We start from the raw sequence: 25,952 nt of genomic DNA, 5'->3' as shown, positions 1-25,952 counted from the left end.
TTCAAAGTAAAAAATACAATGTCTAAACAGCCTGGTTAGAAATTATTTTCTCATGTGGATCCAGGAAGAGGCCTGATCTCATCAACAATAAAATAAGAACTGTAATCTGAATCGACCACAAAATGACTATTGAAAATAATAGTATCTCCCTCATATATAGAGGTAAACATGCTGTCACTAAGTACCCTGAGGCTCTGTTGAAAGACTCTTTAAGAAGTCATTCATAACAAAGACAAGTTGTTTTCCCAATTTAATTAGAGAAACATTTAAATACCCATTAACCACCATTGAATAGTAAGTGTTGCAAAAATGCAAATAACATTTTAGCAATTAGATTTTAAATCTTTGACCGACAAAACAATGAAGATGTGTCTTTTCTACAGAATTCCCTGTACCTTGAACCGCCCCCCAACCCCCAACACACACGCGCGCGCGCGCACACACACACACACACACACACACACACAAACACACAGACACTGGGCGTTAGGGTTTACGTATGCAAGCAGATTGATACCTTTATATTTTCTTTCATTTTGAAAGAACTAGGGAATTCAGGACTTTTACAATAGCACACGCTATACATTTATTTACAGGATTTACTGATAGTAGTACAGGTATTATTTCATCTCCCTGAAGTTTTCTCATCACAAAATGATGAAAGAATTTTAGCATTCTGATCTGGATCTCTTACTACCTCTTCAAAAATATCTATACAAATATCTACAATTAAAAGGGCAGTCAAGAAAGGAGAAATATCTTACTCATGCAGTGAACTTTTGTGTCAATGCTAAAAGTTGCATAGCATTTCTTAGGGAAAATAATCGTAGCTGCAGCTTCAGAAAAATAAGTAAAAATTTCTGTGATTTGTTGCAAGCCTATTTCAGAAAATAAAAGTCTAGAGTTGTCTTTTTGAACTTGAGAATCAGAACCAGCTTGAATTTTTAGTATTATTGTCATGCTGACGTTACCAATAGTCTAATAACCCAATGCATCCACAAAAACTTACAAAAAACGGACAGGAGATTACATCCAAAAGGAAGTGGATAGATGCTTTTTGAAACCTTGTTGAAGCTATACGAATTATTCTGCCATGGCATGCCTGACAGCTCTGCTTCTAGGAACAGCCAGTGTGGCCAAGCATAAAGCTATCCATCAGAAAAGGGCTAATTATTTCATTAAAAGGAGAAGCTTTACATGACTGCACCATTAACTTGATGATAGTAGAGTTAAACACAAGGCCAGATGCTTTTGTGTTTGTTGGTTGTATTTGATTTTCATGTGTTTGTTCATCGCCATGCTTAGCATTATTGGGTTGCTACAGTCTAGAAGATAAAATCCTTTAATACTCTATTTAGAACTACAGGAGACAAAGCTTGATCAATACTTTTTATGAATCTGTAAACTATTACAGCACAGCATGTTCCCACAGACTTTCCCCTGGCGACATGGCTATATTATTTTGGGACCAGAGGCCAAGCAATATTGAAATCCTGCTTGAATTCATCTTCTACAGACCATAAAAGTGACAAGATCCCCAAAGATTTACATTTTTTTAAGCTATAGATTAATCAATCTTGCAGGTGGAAAGAGAAGGATTTTGGTGTGCTATAGAGTATTTTTTCAGCCTGAGGAGAGTGTAAGAAATTAATTTCCCTTCTCCAAAAGAAGAGGATAGTGAGAGCAACTTGTCTAAATCAAAGAAAATGCAGTTAAAGTTTCTTTTGGCCACACGCTTTTTGATAGATTTTGACAATGATGTCAACAGTGAAATAAAGTAAAACCTCTGGAATGCGTAAGTTTATGGAAAATAATTCTTTGGCAACAATAAAATAGCAGGTGATTTTTTGTTGCTGTTGTTAAATTCAAACTCAAATACTGATTGATAAACATGTGTTGAGAATTTACTAATTGCAGTATTTATTTCTGGTGTTGTTCAAAAAAAAAAAATGCAAGGATTCACACAGATGATTTTTATCCCCCAAAACTCTTAAATAATAAGCTCCTGGCTAGCTTTAGTGTGAGCCTCCACTTTCAACCATCAGCATCTGCGTCAGTCTCTGCTTCACCTGATTATGGAGCAGGCCAGAAGTACTGGGGAATTAATTTCCTACCTCAGAAGCAGCCCATAACCAATCACTGGAGAGGGTGGTACAGTCCATACCCAGGCCCCATCCCTCAGGTAGAATACAGTGAGGTCTGTATTCTACCCTGGAATTACGTGATATCGCTGAAGATGGTGACTTGCTTGATCATGCATCCCTTGTTGGCTGCCTTCCTTTTTCTCTCTCACTTCTTTGTTTGTTTTGTTTTGTTTTTTTGGGAAGGAATCTCGCACTGTTGCCCGGGCTGGAGTGCAATGGCGCGATCTCGGCTCACTGCAACCTCCGACTCCCAGGTTCAAGCGATTCTCCGACCTCAGCCTCCTGAGTAGCTAAGATTACAGGCACATGCCACCACGCCCGACTAATTTTTTGTGTTTTTAGTAGAGACAGGGTTTCACTATGTTGGCCAGGCTGGTATCGAACTCCTGACCTAGTGATCTGCCCACCTCAGCCTCCCAAAGTGCTGGTGTTATAGGTGTGATCACTTCACTCCTTTACTGATGCTTCCTGGTGTTAATTCCAAAATGAACTACTTGTACTCCAATCCTCATTGCAGGGGTTATTTCTGGAGGAACCCACATTAAGATAGTTGGAAGTTGAGTGGCAAAGTGGTAATTTCTGGTGTGCCATAGTATCATCAGATGGAGACTTCACCTGTGGAATGAGATAGAGATTCCAGGGGACAAACTGGGCTTGTGAAAAATCTCTAGCATTTTGAGAGATAAAGGGGCAATGATAATTGTACAGATTGTGGGGAGAGTTGATTGTTGCTAAGATTAAATGAAGGACTGAGGGAAGCTTTGGGTCATCAACTGTTATCTTAAGGCATGGTGAAATCCAGAAAGTCTCTGTGACAGTGTTTAAAGGGATTCTTGTCTGCAGTTGGAAAATAGCTTGTGCTACAAAATCAACCAAGGAACTGATGTTACAAGTAGTAGCATTACACAGGAGGCTAAATTAATGGCCTTCTACAGTCAAATAAGAACTCTGATAAGAAAGGATTGGGACCTTGAGACCTGGGCTGAGGAAATTAGAGGATGCACTTGAGCACTCTGTGCCGCAGTGTCAGTGAACCCACAGGGCTAGGAGAAGTGGCACAGTGCCTCTGGCTGGAAAGCAATAGCATCCTCTTGTGTGAAGAGCTTGCACAGCCCACACCTGTTACAGATAGCTCCCAAGGTGATATCAATCTCCCTCAAGATCTGCTCCCACCTCTCCTTGTTGTTTCTGAACTAATAACTAGGGCTGCATCACAGCATGGTCTACTATGGGAAAAAATAGACTATTTACCCAAAGAGCCACAGGATCTGGCTAAAAGGTACCCCGATGAACCAGGAGAACATGCCTGGGAAGGGATTGTGAAGATGCTAGGCTGAAGTGGGGAATGGAATGTAAGACTGGATAAGAGAGTTTATTGCCATGGGGGCACTCTCCTGGGACTGAGGATTTAACATGGTGACAAGGATATCTGTACTGCTGAGATGTCTTCATACAGCTTTGAAAAAACAATGGCAAACCATAAATGAAGTGCCGATGCCAGAACTTCGTACAGTATTGAGGATTGGTCAAAAAGCTAAGAGAGCTGATCACGCTAAAACAAATACTATTTAGAACCGATATTATTTTCACCAGTTGCCTATATATATATTGGGAGGGCCCAGAGAACACTCCTTTCTCTAAAGCAATAGAGACTTCACTACTGAGGGGGCATTAGCATCACTGAGAATTTCAGTGGTGTCTACTCTCTGTATGGAGGATGCCCAATAAAATACAGGATACAATATTTGGGATATACTTATGTTAAAAACATTACTCGTTATCTGAAATTCAAATGTAACAGAATGTTTTGTGTGTCTCTCTGTGTGTGCTAGAATGTTTTGTTTTTTGTAAATCAGATGATTTGTATCATAGGCCAGTGTTGATAGGAAATGCCACTATAAAATTGGCTCCATAGCGTCGCAGAAGATGGAATGATTTCAAAACAATAGAGAGGGGTAGTTGCCCCTCATCATCGGAGGAAAAAGGAATGAAATTCTGTAAAAGGGCAGCAGGGCTGGATTAGCAGCTGGGCTCTGAGTAGCAAGGATCTTTAGCAATGGCTAATAGACCATAGTATTCCTAGAAGGAAGATAAATGGGCAACTAATGAGAGTTCTGTTTAACCATGTTATCCAGAAAGGATCAAGAGTGGGTGATTTCAGCTCCTGCAACTGAAATTGACTTCTTGCCCAGTTTCTATACCTAGTGAATTCTTACATCAAGAGCGCATTAATCTAAAGGGAGGCCAGATTATTTTAGGGAAAACTCTGAATTATCAGAGCAAGCATCAGGAAACATCACCCCAACTCTTCCTCAAAGGGACCTGGTACCATATCCAGAGTACCTGAACACAAGTAAAAGGAAATACCCAAATCCTTTTAGGACTCCTAGCCATAGCACTTGAATGAAACTGATACCAGACAGCCCAAAACACGATCACAGCTCCCACAGCAGGGAGGTGAGTATGGAGTCCTACAGAAACCAGGTGGAAAGTGGATTCCTGGACTGAGTCTGTCTCACAGTGGGTTTAATAAACCCACACACCACCTGGATCATTTCCCTAGACTGGGAGTGTGTAATTGGATTAGATATGCTTAGCAGGTGGCAGAAACCTCAACTTGAGCATCTGATCTGTGGAGTAAGAGCTATAAAGACAGGAAAGGCCAAGTAGAAACCACTGAAGCTGCCACCTCCCTTCTGGCCAGGAGAGGACATCAGAAACACACCTGTACACTGGGAGAAAAAGTCGAGATTAGAGGCATCCTCACAACCTATTAGCCATCCTTGTTAGGTCCCTATTGAATTCATCAATCTCCTGTGGTGCCTCATGGTGAATGACAAAAGACTACTGTGAATGTAACCATTTGTTAACCCCAATCTCAGCCATAGTGCCAGATAGGTTTTGTTTTTTTTTTGTTTGTTTGTTTTTCAGAAAAAGAATGCTACTTCTGATCTAGTACTTGGGTTTTTTTCAATCCCCATCAAGAAGGAGAACTGGGTGTTTGTATTCACCTAGAATTGACTCTACTACACATTAAAAGTCTCATCCCAGGGCTATGTTGACACTTCCGCTCTCCTTCACAGTACAGTCCAACTTCATCACGTGAATGTTAAAGCGTCGCACTGTTTCACGCATTGATGACATCACTTTAATTTCACCTGAGACGCAGAAATGCACAAGTACCATGTACGTCCTTATTAGAAACATTCACAGCTGAATTTAGAAGGAAACCCCTTTGGGTATAAGAGGTGGGCTACACAGTGAAGTTTTTTAAGAGGTCCAGTTATTCAGATTCTCAGGGCAAGTGTTACATTTTGCACCTCCTAAGGAGGAGGCACAGTATTTAGTAGACTCCTTCCAATTTTGGAGATAGCACATACTGCACTTGGTGCCAAGTTGATTACATAGGGCCCTTGTCATCCTGTCGGGCAGCAATTCATGCTTCTTCAGACTGATACATGTGCTGGTTGTCTTTCCCCTCCACAGCGCATCACCCTGCACTGCTTTCTGAGAGCTCACAGAATGCTGGTGCATTACCATGGAATCGCACATAACACTGCTTGAATGAATGAACACTGCTTGAACTCCCACGTTATGAGGGAGGAGGTGTGACAAAGAGCACATAATCATGGAATCCAGCAATATTTCCTCTACACCACACCAACCACTAACATAGCCAGAGAGAAAATCCGAATGTCCTCCTCAAGGTACTCCTTCCCTTTCCCTGCCTCACTTGCCCATTTCCCTTCCAGTATGTCCTAGATCACCTCCCAAATAAACTATTCACCCTGGAATCCTTCAGTGAGGGCTTGCTTCCGGGGCAATCAAACTAAGTCATACTGTAATAACTGCATGGGTTCTTGTCAGTTTGTTAACATCAATTCTTTCTCTTCTAAGCATGCCTGCCTTGTTCCATTCCATTTACGGGGCTAGAATAGCAAAACATTTGTCTGCAGCCAGCATACATCCACATTTCCCATAGACACCAACTCTTATAATCAGGACACAGAATTTATTAAATTTATGTCAGACTCTGAACTTCACTTTCATTGGGTCTAGCCTGATTTATTTTTAGTGCCTTAAGCCCATGCTTACTTCCACAGGAAAAAGCACACTGTAGTAAATTAGGCAGGTTTTCTAGGGGGATATAGTCTTGGGTTTGAGTCTTACTAACTTATTTTGTGGTAATGAAGGGTGAGTATCATACACTCAGAGCTGAGTTGAGGATCATAAACGCTGAACCAAGTTTCATTCTCTGTACTGTGAGAAAACAATATGTATTTTGCAAGTCTTTTTGGAATGTTACTCAAAACAAGTTCTTTCGTGCCCAGCATGTAATGTATCCCTAAAGAAAGCTAATTTTTCTCTTCTGTTCACCCTAGCTCTGTGTGTAAACACCTTCACCCTAACTCTGTGTGTAAATACCTTCTAATTTTCAAAACATTTATAATTTTAGGGAAAACTCTGACTCATTACAGCAGTCATCTGGAAAAATTCCCCAAACTCTTTCTCAAAGGGAGCTACCATATTCAGAGTACCTGAACACAGGTGAAAGGAAATACCCAAAACCTTTTAAAACACTTAGATATAACATCTAGTTTTCTGTTTTCGTATTGCTCTAAAGAACTGCCTGAGACCGGTTAATTTATAAAGGAAAGAGGTTTAATTGACTCACAGTTCAGCACGGCTGGGGAGGCCTCAGGAACGGGAAGAGAAAGCAAGACACCTTCCTCACAAGGCAGCAGGAGGGAAAAGTGCCAAGTGAAGATGGAAGAGCCCCTTATAAAACCATCAGATCTCGTGAGATCTCACTCACTGTCAGGAGAACAGCTTGGGGAAAGCTGCTTCCATGATTCAATCACTTCCACCTGGTCTCTCCCTTGACGCTTGGGGATTATGGGGATTACAATTCAAGATGAGATTTAGGTGTGGAAACAAAGCCTAACCATATCATAGCATTTGAATGAAACTGATACTAGAGAACCCAAAACACCATTACAGCCCCCACTGGGGGCAGCTGGTTAGAAAGTCCTACAGAAACAAGATAAGAGGAGTAAGTCACAGTGTTCTGTACCACTGCATTCTAAAAAATGGAAGTAATGTCTATGAAGATGAATGGAGATAAAGTAATGGAGATATTGTATATTAAGCAATATCTTAATATTGCTTACAATAAGTGCTCAATAAATGTTTGTCCCTTTCCCGTGCAGTGGTTTCTAACTGCTTTAAATGGTCAGACTTTCAAAAACAACTTTAATCATTACTGGAGAGGAGAAAAGCATATTCTTTAATCAGGCCTTACTTCTAGCCATTTATTTTCTAGAGAAGCAATTTTTACACAGAATAGTTTGACCCTTATTACAGATTTATCTTATCACCTGGGTTTGTGCAATACAGTTGCTATCTGTTCACCCCAAAAGCATCAGCTAGGGAGGTTATTGCCCCCACAAGGCAGGAAATCTCATTTTGTGCATTTCCGTTAGAAAGATGAGATTTAAAAAAGGGGTCAGGCACAGTGGTTTACACCTGTAGTAATCCCAGCATTTTGGGAGGTTGAGGCAGGCAGATCACGACATCAGTAGTTTGAGACCAGCCTGGCCGATATGGTGAAGCCCCGTCTCTACTAAAAATACAAAACTTAACCAGGTGTGGTGGTGTGTGCCTGTAGTCCCAGCTACTAGGGAGGCTGAGGAAGAAATCACTTGAACCTGGGAGGTGGAGTTTGCAGTGAGCCGAGATTGTGCCACTGCACTCCAGCCTGGGCGACAGAGCAAGACCCCATCTCAAAAAAAAAAAAACAAACCAAAAACAAAAACAAAAAAACGGTGAGTAGGTGTGAAGACCAGAGTAAAGGCATAGCCAATCAGGACAAGTTTCCTCAGACAGCAATTTTGTCCAGCGCTCTGCCCTTCAGGAGACTGGCCAGAAATTCTGGGCTCCAGAATTTCTAAATGGGGTGGACCAGTGGCTTACCAAGATTAGAGCAATGGGTACAGTCTACACACCTTCTGGGAATAAGAAGGTTCAATGCCTATAGAGAATTTTAAAAAATAATAAAACTGACCAAAAGTTAATGTGCTTTGTTTTATCACATAGTAGCATTTCTAAACAATGTTAGTGTTAAAAAAAAAAAAAACAAAACCAAAAACTAGAATACATTAATTTCAGAGAAATACACTAGGGACAAAAAGTTAAACATCACATGTTCTCACTCATAGGTGGAAATGAAAAATAAAAAGTTCTTACAGAAGTAAAAAGTAGAACAGAGGACACTAAATGCTGGGAAGGGTAGAGGACAAGAGGAATAGGGAGAGATTTGTTGAAAGATATAAAATTACAGCTGGATAAGAGGGATAAGTTCTAGTGTTCGATACCACTGTAGGATGACTACAGTTAACAATAATGTATTATGTAGTTTCAAATAGCTAGGAGGATATTGAATGTTCTCAACACAAATAAATGATAAATATTTGAGGTAATGGATATGCTAATTGCCATAACCTGATCATAGTACATTATATGTATCAAAACATCCCTATGCACCTCATAAATATGTATCATTATGTGTCAATTAACTTTTTTAAAAAAAGATGTAAGACAACTAAAAAAACTTCCCTGAAAACAATGTCATTGGTCTACTAAGTCATTACTGTGGGTATTGTTGATGTTTTTATATTTATTCTTTAATATACATTGTATTTGGCATGAAAATGGATTCACTCAACTGTTGTCCCCATCCTCTGTACATGTGGACTCAGCTATATGCCTTTAGTTCAGAATCATCTGAGCTTGTGTTAAGAGAAATTTCCATCTCCAGTCCCGGTGGTATGTTATAGATTCCTGCATTTAAACAATAGATTTGAAATACACATTTTAGCACAGAGAAGATTATAAAGAAGAAACAACCAAAGTTACTACAATTCTGTTGTTCTATGGGACCATTCATGTTTAAAATTTAAAACGGTGACAGAATGAATGAACACTGTAAAGTGTATTATTTTAGTTTGGTAAGTATGAATTTTCATCCATATGAGAAATGTGTTTGTGCTGCTTCATGATTATTACTGAAAATAACTTCGTTGTATAGAAAAAAGGGGCATTAAAATGTGACCTGCTTTGAGCTATGTAGCTACCCTACAGGCTCCTGAATGAAATTAGGGTCACAATCTGGTGAGGAGATGGGGTTAAGGCCTTTGTCTCTAATCCACATTTGCCTAAGAGTTTCTATATTTTTATATTTTTAAGTTTTTTTTAAAAATAGGTTTTGGGGGAACTGGTGGTGTTTGGTTACATGAATAAGTTCTTTAGTGGTGATTTCTGAGATTTTTGGTGCACCTATCACCTGAGCAGTGTACACTGTACATATTGTGTAGTCTTTTACCCCTCATCTTCCTCTCACCCATTTACTCAAGTCCACAAAGTTCATTGACCCTTTTTTTTTTCTTTTTGAGATGGAGTCTAGCTCTTGTTGCCCAGGCTGGAGTGCAATGGTGTGATCTCAGCTCACTGCAACCTCCACCTCCCAAGTTCAAATGAGTCTTCTGCCTCAGCCTCTGGAGTAGCTGGGATTACAGGTACCCATTGCCACGCCTGGCTAATTTTTATATTTTTTAGTAGAGACAGGGTTTCCCCATGTTGGCCAGGCTGGTCTTGAACACTTGACCTTAGGTGATCTGCCTGCCTCGGCCTCCCAAAGTGCTGGAATTACAAGCATGAGCCACCATGCCCAGCCCATTGTATTATTCCTTTACCTTTGCATTCTCATAGCTTAGCTCCAGCTTATGAATGAGAACATACAACGTTTGATTTTCCATTCCTGAGTTGCTTCACTTACAATAATGGTCTCCAATTCCATTCAGGTTGCTGTGAATGCCATTATTTCATTTATTTTTATGGCTGAGTAGCATTCCATGGTATATATACAGCACATTTTCTTTATCAACTTTTTTATTGATGGGCATTTGGGCTGGTTCCACAGTTTTGCAATTGTGAATTGTGCTGCCGTAAACATGAATGTGCAAGTATCTCTTTCATATAATGATTTTTTTTTCCTCTGGGTAGATATCCAGGAGTGGGATTGGTGGATCAAATGGTAGATCTACTTTCAGTTCTTTAAGGAATCTCCACACTGTTTTCCATAGCAGTTATGATGGTTAATACTAAGTGTCAACTTGATTGGATCGAAGGATGCAAAGTATTAATCCAGAGTGTGTCTGTGAGGGTGTTGCCAAAGGAGAGAGATTAACATTTGAGTCAATGGGCTGGCTGGGAAAGGCAGACCCACTCTTAATCTGTGTGGGCACAACTGAATCAGCTGCCAGCATGGTCAGAATAAAAAGCAGGCAGAAGAACATGAAAAGACTAAGACTGGCTTAACCTCCCAGCCTACATCTTTCTCCTGTGCTGGATGCTTCCTGCCCTTGAACGTCGAACTGCAAGTTCTTCAGTTTTGGGACATATACTGCCTTCCTTTCTCCTCAGCTTGCAGATGGCCTATTGTGGGACCTTGTGATTGTGTGAGTCAATACTCCTTAATCAATTCCCCTTTACATATATATATATAAAACATATATATATGTATGTATATGTGTGTGTGTGTGTGTATATATATCTCCTACTAGTTCTGTCCCTCTAGAGCACCCTGACAATACAGATTTTGGTACCAGGAGTGATTCTAGAGGAATAGAATATTAAGGATGAAGTTCTTTTGCTGGTTTGGAGGTTTCTGGAGTTGGCTGCTTAATATTATCGGACCCCAAAATGCCAAGGACTCTACTTCTAATAGTATGAAGAACACTGATAGTACTTGGCGTGAACTCTTCAGAGAGTTATGCAAAATAAATGCATTTGACACTTCTGATTCACTGCTTGTGAGAGGCAAGGAGTTTAGTGACTCCATACATACTAAATTTGACTATATGTCGATAACCAAGGAACATAATGTAGTTGGTTGGTTTCGTCTAAGTTCACTGGAGGAAGTGATGAAAGAAAATGATGAACTCAGGGATTCTAACTCCCAGCTTCATGAGCAGATACTGAGCCTCAAATCTGCTAAGATGCTATCTATTTCACTGGAGATTTTTCCATTCCCATCCTGTATCATTTTTTTGATTTCTTTAAGTTGGACTTCACCTTTCTCTGGTGCCTCCTTGATTAGCTTAACAACCAACCTTCTGAATTCTTTTTTTGGCAATTCATACATTTCTTCTTGGTTTGGATTCATTGCTGGGGAGCTAGTGTGGTCTTTTGGAGGTGTCAAAGAACCTTGTTTTGTCATATTACCAGAATTGTTTCTCTGATTCCTTTTTATTTGGGTACACTATGTCAGAGGGAAAATCTGGAACTAAAGGGTTGCTGTTCAGATTCTTTTGTCTCTGGGTTGCTCCCTTGATGTGGTGCTCTCCCCCTTGCCTAGGGACGGGGCTTCCTGAGAGCTGAACTGCAGTGATTGTTATTTCTCTTCAGGATCTAGCTTCTCAGCAGAGCTACTGGGTTCTGAGCTGGTACTGGGGAGTGCCTGCAAAGAGTCCTGTGATGTGATCTGTCTTCAGGTCTCTCAGCCATGGATACCAGCACCTGCTCTGATGGAGGAAGCAGGGGAGTCAGTTGGACTCTGGGAGGGTCCTTGGTTGTATTTTTGTTGAATGCTCTGGTTTTGTGTTGGTTGGCCTCCAGCCAGGACGTGGAGCTTTCAAGAGTGCATCAGCTGCGGTCTTATATGGAGGATACAAGCTTTCCCTAGAGTTGCCTTTGGATAAGTATTCAGGTTTCTCAGGTGGTAGGCAGGTCCACAGAGCTCCCAAGAGGTTGAGTCCTTTGTCATTGGCTACCACAGCAGGTAGAGAAAGACCATCAGGTGGGGGCAGGGTTAGGCATGTTTGAGCTCAGACTCTCCTTGGGTGGGGCTTGCTGTGGCTGCTGTAGGGGATGGGATGTGGTTTCCAGTCCAACTGAGTTATGTTCCTGGGAAATTATGGCTACCTCTGCTGTGTTACACAGGTTGCCAGGGAAGTGGGAGAAAGCCGGCAGCCTCAAGCCTCACCCAGCTCCCACGCAGCCTGCAGCCTGAAAGGCCAGTCTCATTTCCACTGTGCCCCCACAACAGCACCGAGTTTATTTCTAGGCCGCCAGTGAGCAGGGCTGAGAACTTGCTCCAGGCTACAAGCCTCCCAGCTGAGAAAGCAAGCGGACTCACGGTTCCTCGGCTGTCCCATGCAGCCTGCAGCAGCAATCCACCTCCTTTAAAGTGTCTGTGGATTCTTTCAGCTTTTCTGGTATGTTCCTGTGGTAGTTCTTGGAGCAAAAGTTCACAGTGTGAGTCTCCAAGTGCTGCTTTGTTCAAGTGGGAGCTGCAAGTTAGACCTGCTTCCTATCTGCCATTTTTTCCAGGTCTGTCTACATTTTTATATAGTTCATCTTTTACACGCTAGTAAAAGTAATGATGTGCTTTAAAGTTTTTTTTTTTTTTTTAAATAGGAAGGAGGATACAATGTTTTTTGTTTGTTTGTTTGTTTGTTTGAGACAAAATCTTGCTCTGTCGCCCAGGCTAGAGAGCAGTGGTACAATCTTGGCTCACTGCAACCTCTGTCTCCCGGGTTCAAGCAATTCTCCTGTCTCAGCCTCCCGAGTAGCTGGGATTACAGGCATGTGCCACTGTGTCTGGAATTGGTTCCTTCCAGTGGGTTCTTGGTCTTGCTGACTTCAAGAACGAAGCCGCAGACCCTCGCAGTGAGTGTTACAGCTCTTAAAGATGGTATGTCCGAAGTTTGTTCCTTCAGATGTTCAGATGTGTCCAGAGTTTCTTTCTTCCAGTGGGTTGGTGGTCTCGCTGACTTCAGGAGTGAAACCGCAGAACTCCGCAGTCAGTGTTCCAGCTCTTAAAGGTGGCGCCTCCCAGTGGGCTCACGGTCTCGCTGACTTCAGGAATGAAGCCGCAGACCCTGGAGGTGAATGTTACAGCTCATAAAGGTAGTGCGGACCTGAAGAGTGAGCAGCAGCAAGATTTATTGTGAAGAGCAAAAGAACAAAGCTTCCACAGTGTGGAAGGGGACCTGAGTGGGTTACCACTGCTGACTCAGGTGGCCAGCTTTATTCCTTTATTTTGCCCTGCCCACATCCTGCTGATTGATCCATTTTACAGAGCGCTGATTGGTCCGTTTTACAGAGTGCTGATTGGTGCATTTACAAACCTTTAGCTAGACACAGACTGCTGATTGGTGCGTTTTTACAGAGTGCTGACTGGTGCCTTTACAATACTTTAGCTAGAAACAGAGTGCTGATCGACGCATTTACAATCCTCTAGCTAGACAGAAAAGTTCTCCAAGTCCCCACTTGACCCAGGAAGTCCAGCTGGCTTCACCTCTCACCACCACGCCTGGTTAATTATTGTACTTTTGGTAGAGACAGGGTTTTGCCATGTTGGCCAGGCTGGTCTTAAACTCCTGACCTGTGGTGATCTACCCACCTTGGCCTCCTTAAGTGCTGCAATTACAGGTGTGAGCCACTGCACCCGGCCAGAATCCAGTGGTTTTTAACATAAAAAATAATAACAACATGAAATAGCATCTACACGTAAGTCATCACCATAATAATTTCAATTTGGCATTAGTACAATGGCATATATATCTGCCCTCAAAACAAACAAACAAACAAACGGGAAACAAGGCTCAGGTAACTAAAAAGTTAGAGAAGTGCTTTTCTTCTGATGTATAGGAAGCAAGAGTTTCACAGGTACATCTTATAAGATTCTTCCCCAGGCCTGAAAGCTTGAGGAGATGAGTAACTCCTCCCTTCTCAGGCCCAGTCCTAAGGTGCAAGGCTGCTTGCACCATCAGCGTGCATCAGCAAGATAGCAGAAGCAGGAAGAGAGCCGGCCAGAAGACATGTACTCCTGAAGATAGAGAAAGAGGCCATCCAGGTACAAGGAAGCAGTTAGGTCAGACGAGGACACTTCCTGTTTACAGAAGACTATAAAACCTTTGTCTCGCCGGGCGCGGTGGCTCAAGCCTGTAATCCCAGCACTTTGGGAGGCCGAGACGGGCGGATCACGAGGCCAGGAGATCGAGAGACGATCCCGGCTAACACGGTGAAACCCCGTCTCTACTAAAAAATACAAAAAAACTAGCCGGGCGAGGTGGCGGGCGCCTGTAGTCCCAGCTACTCGGGAGGCTGAGGCAGGAGAACGGCGTAAACCCGGGAGGCGGAGCTTGCAGTGAGCTGAGATCCGGCCACTGCACTCCAGCCTGGGTGACAGAGCAAGACTCCGTCTCAAAAAAAAAAAAAAAAAAAAAAAAACCTTTGTCTCATCCTCACTTGGTGCTGACGCCATTTTAGGCCTCAGCCCACCTGCACCCAGGCACTCATTAAAACAGCATGTTGCTCCATATCGCCTCGTGTTGTCTGTTGGTGTGCTCTCGGGGTTTGAACCGATACAAGAACCTTACACATCTAATGTTGAAACCCTTGACTCCTTTTGAATTTGTAGATAAACCTGCAGCATCACTTGTTTGGCTATGTTATTAACTTCACCCTTTAAGTGTTTACCTAGTCACATGGGACAGGGAGAATGGTCAAAACCAAACTGGCACATATAACTCTGGGCACATGCATAGACTCTAGGAGCCTGAGGTCTCATCAGCCCATACTACCTCCCTGCCTTGGCACTATTATTTCTCTTACCACGGGTGCTTTATTCATTGGGTTTTGAAGCTAGAATTTAGGACCATGAAATGTATTTTTTGGATCAAGAATTCAACTATGTTTCTAAGACATGGGTCTGTTGATGGCTAACCTAAAAAAAAGTCTTTAAGAATGAAACACATGCTTAGCCCCAGGGAGAAGAGCAGTGGTGTCCATGGAAGCAAATCTGATTCATTCTCAATGTGGGGGTCAGTTCCAGAAATTGTTACTGTCTGATTTTCTCCCCACCTCCTTCTTCTTGCCAATCATCTAAAATATCTTTGGAGGGCCAGCTCATTTCCATACTTCAAGACTCAGAGCCCTGAACAAAGTTGCCATTGTCTGTTTATCTCCACAAAGATCTTATGTAAACAGGACATAATTTACATCTTAGTTGTTTTTAAGAGAGCTCATGGATTCGGTGAAGTAGCTTTTGGTATAGGGAAAGCAAATGTTATCACAAACGGAGGGAATCTAGGCAATTTCCTTCTTCTGCTTTCTCCGTTATTGAATATATTTATTTATAATTCACTACACACAAAAATCTCCTCATAGCTGCTCTTGTACATTCCTGCAGAGAATTCTGAATGCCACAGTGGTGATTAAGATATTATAACTACATATAGCATAATGGCTTCCCTTCATGAGCAAATAATAACTGAATTTGGTTTCCACATAATGGTAGTACTGAGTTCTATTTTTAAAAAATTCTGCTTAGGAGTATTGAAGACAAAAATTGAATGCTTATGAAATAAGGGAAAGTTGAAAATCGTTTATTTTCATGATTATTAAGGTTATTATTGATTAAAATGGTCGGAATTGAATCATTGGGAAGCCTTATTCTTATAAGTACCATTCTTTTAGCATATTAATATACTTTCTTCCAACTAAAATGTTTACAGTGTAATAAAATTATTAAAATGTAACAGAGTTTTTTAAAAAAAACATGTACTCCACCTCTGTCAAATATCAGGATTTTCCCATATTTGCAAACGAGCAAGGGTGTATAGCGTAACTGCCCAACGAATTCTTTCTGCCCACTGCACAAAGAAAATGAATTCGCAGACACCACGGCACTGCCATGAGAGAGTTTACTTGAGGCGAGGCCAGCCACACCATGGGAAAGATGGAGTTATTACTCAAATCAATCTCATCAAAAGCTCAGTGGTTAGGGGTTTTTCAAAGATGGTGGGCAGGGGGCTAGGGCATGGGGAGTGCTGACTGGTTGGGTTGGATATGAAATCATTGGCGATTGAAGCTGTCCTCTTGTGCTGAGTTGTTCTTGGTGGGGCCACAGGGGCAGCTGGCAGGTCCAGCAAAAAACCTGAAAAGAGATCTCAAAAGCCCAATCTTAGCTCTTCAATAGTGACGTTATCTGCAGCAGTAATTGTGTAAGTTGCATATCTTGTGACCTGCGGAATAATGGCTGGTGATCCCTTAAGGTTACCTCTATACCAGGGCAGAATTCAGGCTCCTCCATCCTCCTATCCTGGTGGTGGCTCGTTACCTTTACAAACGCTTCACCAAGAGTTTTGGGGAAGGGCTATTATCAGTTAAACTGTAAGCTAAGTGTCTCCCAAAGTTAGCTTGTCTTAAACCAAGGAATAATTAAGGACAACTTTGAAGGCTAAGAGCAAGATAGGGATTAGCTACATCAGATTTCTCCCATGCCATAATTTTCTTACTGCTATCATTTTGCAAAGTGGTTTTAATGGTATGGTGATTGAAGGCACAGACTCCAATTTTTTTTGTAGATATAGGGTTTTGCCATGTTTCCCAGGCTGGTCTTGAACTCCTGGGCTCAAGTGATCTGCCTGTCTTGGCCTTCCAAAATTCTGAGATTATAGGCGTGAGCCACCACACCTGGCCTGTTGGCCTTTTCCTGATGAGTGTGTAGGAGCTGTGTTTTGTTAACATAATTCAAATCTAAATCCTTTGTTGGTTATGTGTCTTGCAAATATCTTCTTCAAGCCTGTGGCTGGTTTCTTTTGTTTTGTTCAGTCATTACTTCATTTATAGTGCCCTTTTGAATAGTCTTTTTCTTCTCCAATATAGTCACATTTGTCAATCTTTTTCTTTATGGTTGTGATATTTTTGTCTTATTCAAGAAAGTCTTTCTTGCCCCGAGGTCACAAAATATTCTCCTTTATTTTTTCCCTAAAAGTTTTAAATATCTTTTTTATATATATATTTAGGGCTTTACCATACTTGAAAAGAAAAACAAAACAAAACAGTTTTTCACAGGATATGAGGTAAAAATCTAATTTTATTTTCTGTTTGGATAAACAATTGTACCAACTGTGTTTATTGAATAGCTTATCCTTTCCCCCACTGACCTGTAATGCCATCTATATCATACTTCAAGTTTCCTTTTACACATGGGTCTATTCCTGGCTTTCTATGCTGTTGCATGGGGTTAGCTGTCCTTTGACACTATCACACAGTCTGACTTCCTCTAGCTTGGTAATATATCTTGCCCATCTTCTAGGGAAAACTCTCCTTCCACCTCCCACACCACACAATTGTACTGTCCTCTTTAGACGTTCAAAATTTCCAAGTTTATGTGCTTGATCCTTTACTCTTCCCTATTAATGTTATGATTAGCTTATCTAGTTTGCAAAAGACTATGTGGATAGTTTGATTGAACTTAACCTTATAGTTTGCCTTAAACTTACAGATTAATTTAGAGAAAATTGTATATTTAAAATTCAAATCTTCTAATCCATGTATGCTGTCTTGCCAGATCTTCTTCTATATCATTTGACAATCTTTTATAATTTGCTCAAAAATGTTCTTGTATTTCTTTTGTTAAATTTATTTCCAAGTTCTTATGATTTTGTTGCTATTATGATTGGAAATGTTAACTGATTACATATTCTGATATTCTAATAGAATATATAGAAATAATATTAATTTTACATGGTGACCTTATTTCTAGCAATCTTGATGAATATTCTTATAAGTTCTACTAGGGTTTTGTTTTTTAAATTGTCTGGATTTTTCTCTACAAACAGTTACATCTTTTAGAAAACAAATTGTACCTTTCCTTCTAATATTTATACCTCATATTTCTTTCTGATCACTTATTATCTCAGAAATATATTACAATATTTAATAGAAATTGATATAAGGGAAATCTTTGTCTTCTGAACTGTTATTGGAATACTTCTAAAGTTTAACCACTATTATGTTTGTAATAGATCATTATTTTTAAAAATAACTTTATATTAGCTTGCAAATTATTTTTATTATGAATGAGTCTTGCCTGCTGTTTCTAGTCCTTACTAATATTTATCTTCATTTTGATCATATTTATATATATTTGCTTTCTCTTTGTATTTTATCATTCCTATGTGTTTGGATCAGACATGATCGTGTAAATGTGAAATTACTGTCCTACATTGTCTAGTAGTTTCATAATCACTGTTTGAAATGCTTGTTCCCCAGTGCCATAAAGAAATAGCACTTGAACATAAATTTAATTTATTTAGTAAGGCCATTTTTACTTCCTGCAGAAAGGGTACACTCGCCAGCAGTTTTGCCACAAGAGTACACCCAACAAAGGAGACAGGGTCATTTACAACCTGATGCGTCCACCCTACTGCTGTGTCTGGTTTCCATCGGCTGGAATGGGACCTCATATTTGTATTTGTCCTGATTGGCTAGCAACTTAGAACTTTTTTAAAAAGGCAAAGGTAGAGGAAAACAAAGGAAGGAGGAAGTAACTTGTGGCATGCTGAGAAAGGTAAAAACACTTCTAAATAAGGAAGAGGAACAGGCTATGACCTAATGTTTGCTTGGACCAGTATAAGCATGCCAGTGCAGATATTTAGGCTAAATTGTGGGAGCTAAGAATGTAAAGTTCATTGATTTCTTTCACTCACATCCATGTGAAGAGACCACCAACCAGGCTTCCTGTGAGCAACAAGGCTGTTTATTTCACCTGAGTGCAGGCGGGCTGAGTCCAAAAAGAGAGTCAGCGAAGTGAGATAGGGGTGGGGCCGTTTTATAGGATTTGGGTAGGTAGTGGAAAATTACAGTCAAAGGGGTTGTTCTCTGGCTGGTAGGGGTGGGGGTCACAAGGTGCTCAGTGGGAGAGCTTCTGAGCCAGGAGAAGGAATTTCACAAGGTAATGTCATCAGTTAAGGCAGGAACAGGCCATTTTCACTTCTTTTGTGATTCTTTAGTTATTTCAGGCTATCTGGATGAATACATGCAGGCTTGGGCTCAGAGGCCTGACAATTTCCTTATTACAGCTAGCAGATATTAAAGAATGTTAGCACAGGTCTTTGAATAAATTTTGTTTCTAGGAGAAGTTACTATTTACTCCTAATTAGATGGGGAGGAAAGTCTTTGAAGAGGAACCTCTACTTTACTTTTTACAATCACGTTTTTTAAAAGAGAAAAATTATCACCAAATAATCATCTGCCTGCAAGAATAAAAAGTAGCTTTCAGAAAATCCAAGTGAAATAAATTAATTGTGGTATTGCCTAAAATTCCACCATGGGATTTTTCTATCTTTTCAGCGTCATGTTGGATTAGGCAAACATTTGAAGGTACCACTTTTATTGTTTCTTTAATAACAGCAAGATAATTTACACAGTTATCAAGAATTTTCAAATGCTGAAGTGTTTATAGTGTATAGCAGAAGTTGGCAAACTTTCCCCATGAAGGGTGAGATAATAGATATTTTCTGCTTTGTGGACTACATGGCCTCTGTTACAGTTTTGCAAGTCTTCTGTGGCAGCACAGCCACAGATAACATGTAAATGAATGAGTGTGGCTGTATTCCAATAAAACTTTACTTGCAAAAACAGCCAGCCGCTGGATTTGACCCATAGGCCATAATTTGCTGACTTCCAGTCTACAGTAATCTGAATTAGTTATTCAATAACGTAAATGCCATCATATGAAAGTATTAAGTTCATGAGGGAAAAATTAACTATGCTTGATTTTTCGTAGTTCATTATAATAAATAGACAAGTAAAAGTGAAATTTTGATTGAAAAATGGTTCACATGCTGATAATATGTTTTCTGAAAGTTAGACTCAAAATGAATAAGGTACATGCTCAGAAAATTCAATGGATATGTTTATTTTTGCTTGTACTGCTGAGGTTCAATAAATGTTAATTAGCCTATATTGTATAACTCATTAACAAGAGTAACACTAATGAATTTACAAGTTATAGTTATTTGGGATTATATGTATATTAGAATCCAATGTAAAGCAATTCTTTCATTGACATCTAAATTATTTAAGGATATATGTACAACTACTAGAGGGGTAGTAATGAGACCATGATACAAAAAGCAAGATAGACTTTAAACTGTAACAGAACATAGAAACTCCAATGTCAAACTGTTTCCGCATGCTCTCAAAACTTATCCACCAAAGAGGAAAATCAAGGGTTTTGTACAGGTAGTATGGAATATTTTATAGCAAGTGTTGTTCTTTTTAGGACAATAAAAATTACAAGGATAGACCATAAGCAAAAGCTGGAAGAGCAGCTGTTTCACACGTAGTGTCTCTTTTCGCCTATCTAATGCCAGTTTCTCTCATCTGAAGTAACATGCGTTCTATGCCCTCACATCTTGTCTCAGTAAAATCTACACACAAGAGCACATCTAATTATCTAATTTCTTTTTATTTGTTTGAGACAAGGTCTCACTTTGTCACCCAGGCTAGAGTGCAGTGGCACTGTCATGGGTCACTGCAGCCTCGACCTCCCGGGCTCAAGCGATCCTCCCACCTCAGTCTCCTACAGGCCCTGGCCACCACACCCAGCTAATTTTTTGTGGAGAGTGAGTTTTGCCATGTTGCCTAAGCTGGTCTCAAACCTCTGAGCTCAAGCGATCCACCTGCCTCGGTCTCCCAAAGTGCTGGGATTACAGGTGTGAGCCACCACGCTTGGCTGCACATCTAATTTTTATGGTGTTTGTGATTCTTTGCAAGACTATTTAGATTTTCAACCTGGCATTCATTGTCCACTGAAAAGAAATTCATCCTTTGCTAACAGGCATTCCAGGCAGCAGTGAAGAGGTTAGGTAGGGAGGTTGAGGAAAAGGGTCTTTTGGTGATGGGAGGGTGGCCATCTTTGGCTCCTGCAGTCACACCTTTTAGGATGTTACCTGTTCAGACTGTGAACCAGGCTAGTCCCTTAAAGACGGTGTATGTAGTCAGTACCCAAATGGGCAAAACCTGTAAAACAAACCAAAGCAAGGAATTTAAGAAACAGTAATACATGATCATATAACTCCTGTAGTTTTAGCTTCATCATAGTAATGTTTTCTTTCTTCTAGAGAGGAACAGCATCAGGGCACATTGAGGCTCAGAAATTTATATTCCAAGAAGTGCACAGGAAGAGAGCAGATCCAAAGGCAAATTGCTCATGGGTTCTAAACTGAGCCGGGTTAAGAGATTGGGATTCCAAAAGAATGCAGTGTGCAGAATTATGGAATGACCCTTACAGATGTGAAATACTTGAAAGAATACTGAGTTTTGGAATGTTCACCTCAAGTCTGAGTAAAAATCTGTCAACAATCCATGTAAGAAGCATAATGTTAAATTACCCCAATGATAAAGCCTGTTGCTTTTGCTTCATAGGATAATATTTCTGGTATAAGAAAGGATTCTCTATATTAAAACTGTAGAAGACGTCATGAAGAAGGCCAGAAATGCAGCATTGTGTTCAATAATAATGTGTCAGGCTTCAGTGTGGTAATCTGTGTAGGAGAACATTTGTGCAAGAGCCATCTCTGTTGGGGAGGTTCCATCATCACATTGCTTTCTCTGTTGACTGATGTTCTGAGAAACGAGACACATGGCAAAGAGAAGCCATGCTATTACTTTCAGGGGCCAAAAGAAATGATTCACTTCAGGCACTTCAAAATGAAAACAAAAGTGCAAATATAATTTAGGCATAGATCATTCCTGAATTAATTTAATTATGTATTTCTTTAAAGTAGACAACCACCTGGAAGCAGTCATAACAACAGCAATAGCAAATCAATGCTGGTGAGCAAACTAAGTTAAATATTAACATCTAATTATATACTGTCTTGGAAGCAGCTGTGAGTTTATTTCCTTTTTAGAACAGTGCTAATAGTTTATAAACATAGCATGCATCTAGTATCTTATCCCCACTGAAAACATAACTATTGATTTATACTAAAAAACCATAAATAAGTACAAATCTCTAAGGCTTATAGGAGTTATCTGGTGTTTCTATCAAATATATTACTAAGAACCATCTTTGAGAATTTTTTTTTTTTCTGGGAAAGGCTTCCAGTACTTCAAACTGACATAATAGAAAAATCAAATAATATATGTGTTTAAGTATTTGTGTATTCTCATCAAAAAACTTGATTATCTAGGCAAATGTATGAACCATAAAGTAATTAGAAGTTAATAAAAGTGTCCCCTGACTCTAGTGAGCACCTCAACCCTCAAGATATTTTTCAATTTCATGTTTAAAGACACAAATACAATTGGATCAGCTTTTCCTCAAACCAACTAATACAGCACAACTCCTGGAACTAAGGATGTTTTACACATGCAGAGAAGAAGAGGCTGTCTAGGCAAACTGATTTTCAGTTTTTGAGCCAAAAGCAGTGGTCTTGAGAAGATGTTTACCTGCTCACTTTTAAGTCAACTCATTTTCTTTCTTTAAATATAAAATAGACAGCTTTCTCAGGTGTTTTTAAAGTAGGCCTATATAACTGTATGTGTATAGTTTCTTTAACACTATCCACTGAGGATATCCAGTGAAACAAGAAACACAAGCCCTGTCATATAAGTCTAAACAGAAAGCTCTTGCTTCCTGGGAACGAAAATCTAATATTATAACACAACATAAACCTGGTGAAGATGGGCAGTGTTAAGTGATTGTATTAAGTTTCTCTTAGTTCTCTCTGAAACTGGGGATATGTTAGGAAGAGGCAATGGCCATAAAAATACATTTTATAAAGTTCAACTTATTAAAAATAATTTAGAAGTAATCTGTAAGATTACTGCCACAAATCCTACATTAATTATCAACTAAGTAATGATATGCTAGAACCCAGGATTCTGGTAATATTAGCTCTGCTCTAATACAAATGCCAAATGGTTTCAAAGGAATTACTACTTATGACAGGAATAACACATATTAAAAAGAAAAGCAAAAGGTTATTTTACATTCTTCTCAGTGGTGAAAGTCTGATAATTGAAAATTAGCCTTGTATCATGTGGATAGTTCAGTTGTTAGAGAGCCAGAATATATATTTCCTAATAATATGGATCAAGGATAATATATAGTCCAATCACTCTTGACTAAAGGAGTCTGACATTTTCTTCTTAAAACTGAGGTGAACATTGATTAAGTTTTTTTTTTGTTGTTGTTGTTGTTTTTTCCTCCAGGGGAAAAGATCAATTTTCTATTCTTATTACAATTTGTGGTGTGTGAGTGAGGTATGGCACTTTAGTGCTCTGAACACAATGAATCAGTGTGGTATCCTAGTCAACACTTTTCTGACCATTTGTTAGCAGGCATTTTTGGAGATCTTGTAGCCATTCCATCCTTCCAGAGTCACAATAAATTACAGCTTGCCATTTTCAAATCTGCTTTTGGGTATTATTTCAGTGACATTAGCATTAAAATACATTTGTTCAAGATAAATGAATTAAATGTAAGGATGATGACAAAAAAAATTTTAACCCTTTAATTGTAGAATATTGCCTCTCTTTAGATTCAAGATCAGCTAATAACAATTTACCCCATTAGCTGCTTGAGACAAATTGGTTGAATAGCATTTGACATATTAACATTATGAGATGACAGGCTCTCTCTTAATGAATTTGATTATGTATTCACTGGCTATTTGTGTGTTCTGCTTTATTGGTCTACAGATTACATGTGTAAGGTATAATCATACAATGTAGAGGGCACACATTTTCCTCTCACTGATTAATCTTTCTTTTCACATTTCTCAACATGGGTAATGAAATCAAAGTAGAAAGTGATGAACGGTGAATGGTTAATTCTTACATAAACCCAGGTGTCCTCAGGTATTAACATAATCAACATGAGTTTGTAGGCTGTGAATTTTCAAAATGGCAGACCCAAACAATGTGGAGAAAATAGACTTGGTTAAACCTATTTTTTTCTCCTTCAATGTAATGCTGACAAACTAAACACCATCAAATCCAACTTCCATTTTATTGGTATACTTTGATTGCTTTTCAAACAGAGTAGAAATTTCTTCGATTAACCTAGAAATTGAGAATCTCCAGAATCCAGGAGCATAGTTTTGCACTTTTAACAAATATTGTGATGTGTGGACAATAAAACTCACTAATCTGGGGCAAATAGATAAATCTAACATAAGAGAATCTACATAAAAATTGTGTAATTGGAAATAAGACTGCTGCATATACATTGCCAACACTGCATCCCTGAAAAACAGTCTACTTTTTCAAACAAGATCAAGTTTCTTGTGAATAAGTCTCACAGTTTTAAAATGACTTTTTGGAACATCCATGAAAGTACAAGAAATACAACTAGCTATTGGGAGGTCTGACAGGCGATGGAACATGATCAGAGCATCTCTAAACTTGAAGGGACATTATGAATCATCTAGAATAATCATTTTCCAAACTTCAATCATTTAAACACCACTCTCACAACTTCACCTATCTCTATACCTGTCTTTTTTCATTTGTATAAATTTACGGGTTACAAGTGCAGTTTTGTTACATGGATATACTGGGTAGTGCCTATACCCTTCTTCATTAGTTTCCTACTGCTGCCTAATTGTCATAAACTTGGTAGCTTAGGCAACATGGAATTATTGTCTTGTAATTCTATAAGTCAAAAGTTGGACATGGCTCTTAAGGGCTAAAATCACAGTGTTGGCAGAGCTTTGTTTCTTTCTAGAGGCCACAGGAGAGAATAGGTTTCCTGGACTTATCTTCTACCAGCCACCCACATTCTTTGGCTGGTAGCCTCTTTCTCCGTCTTCAGAGCCAGTAACATTGCATCTTGATGACTCTTCTGTTCTCACATGTTTTTCTAACCACAGCTGAGAACAGTTTTCCACTTTTCAGAACTCATATGATCACAATAGGCACATTTAGGTAATCCAAAATAATCTCCCCATGTCAAAGGTTCTTAACCTTAATCCCATCTGCAAGATCCCTTTTGTCATGTAAGATAACATATTCACAGGATCTGGGGATTAGGATGTGGACATCTTGGGGTGGGGGACAATTTTTGCCTTCTACATCTTCTAATACAAAGTATGAAATACTTTTATTTAAGTTGACTTTACAGAAATTTTTATCATTGCTATAAATGGAAAACTAAAATTAGAATAAATTCATTGAAAGTAGAACAATAGTATCCAATCTGGTTAACTGGATATTATTGCCCCCTGCATTCTAGAATCTGCTGCTCTCTTGGTTGAAAGGGAGGTTAGCATGTTTAAAAAGTATTATAGCACCAATCTGAGGCTTTCCCTTAGGCCGTAATGGAAGGAGTGAAACTATAATTGAAAAGGGAATTGAAAAGTCTCATTAGAAAGGTCAGTGATTTTGAATGCTGCATCCGTGGAGTTCTAAAAATCATTTCATGACACTCTTATAGTTCATTTACCATTAGCAATGTATGTTCCACATTCTGAGAAGCTCAGAGGTAGTGATGCAAGTAACAATGGGTGCAAGAGGTCCCTGGGTAAAACCCTTGTCACATGTCCATCCAGAAAATGGTCAGGGGATTTTTGGCCAGGCAAGCGCACTCATTAAGTCAATTTTTTAAATGTAAAAACTCATTACATATGGTGCTTCATGTGCGGATAAATCTTTCTCTCTGGAATTTCCAGCCATTTATCCTAGCTCGGCACTCTGTAGCAAGGCAGAACTGGTCAAATTACCCAGCAGAGCAGCCAGAGAATAGTTTGGACCAGCATATCAGGATTCAAGTCACAGCTCTGCCACTCATTGGTGGAAGAATTTTGGAACAACTCTATATTTTTTCAGGCTGAAGAATGGAGAATAGTATAATAATATTAATACCAACTACACAGGACTTTTGTGATGGTCAAATGTGCTAAAAATGTGTTATCTTTTAAGCCATGAATTTGGTGACCATAT

The 25,952-nt window shown here is 39.5% G+C and overlaps 1 protein-coding gene and 1 long non-coding RNA gene across 2 annotated transcripts in view; one reads left to right on the top strand and one right to left on the bottom strand.

Moving 5' to 3' along the window:
• Positions 1 to 6,880, bottom strand: part of LOC105465439 (carbohydrate sulfotransferase 9) — a 326,845-nt gene extending 319,965 nt beyond the window's left edge. Inside the window, exon 1 of the mRNA XM_071085509.1 lies at positions 6,820 to 6,880. The gene's annotated coding sequence lies outside the window, so the exon portion shown is untranslated. The remainder of the gene's footprint in view (positions 1 to 6,819) is intronic.
• Positions 1 to 25,952, top strand: part of LOC105465403 (uncharacterized) — a 210,121-nt gene that overhangs the window by 129,171 nt on the left and 54,998 nt on the right. The window lies entirely within an intron of this gene.

Source organism: Macaca nemestrina, chromosome 19 (assembly GCF_043159975.1).
Source record: "Macaca nemestrina isolate mMacNem1 chromosome 19, mMacNem.hap1, whole genome shotgun sequence".
Classification (NCBI taxonomy): domain Eukaryota; kingdom Metazoa; phylum Chordata; class Mammalia; order Primates; family Cercopithecidae; genus Macaca; species Macaca nemestrina.
The sequence above is the reverse complement of the archived record's forward strand: the minus strand, read 5'-3'. Positions and strand labels throughout refer to the sequence as shown.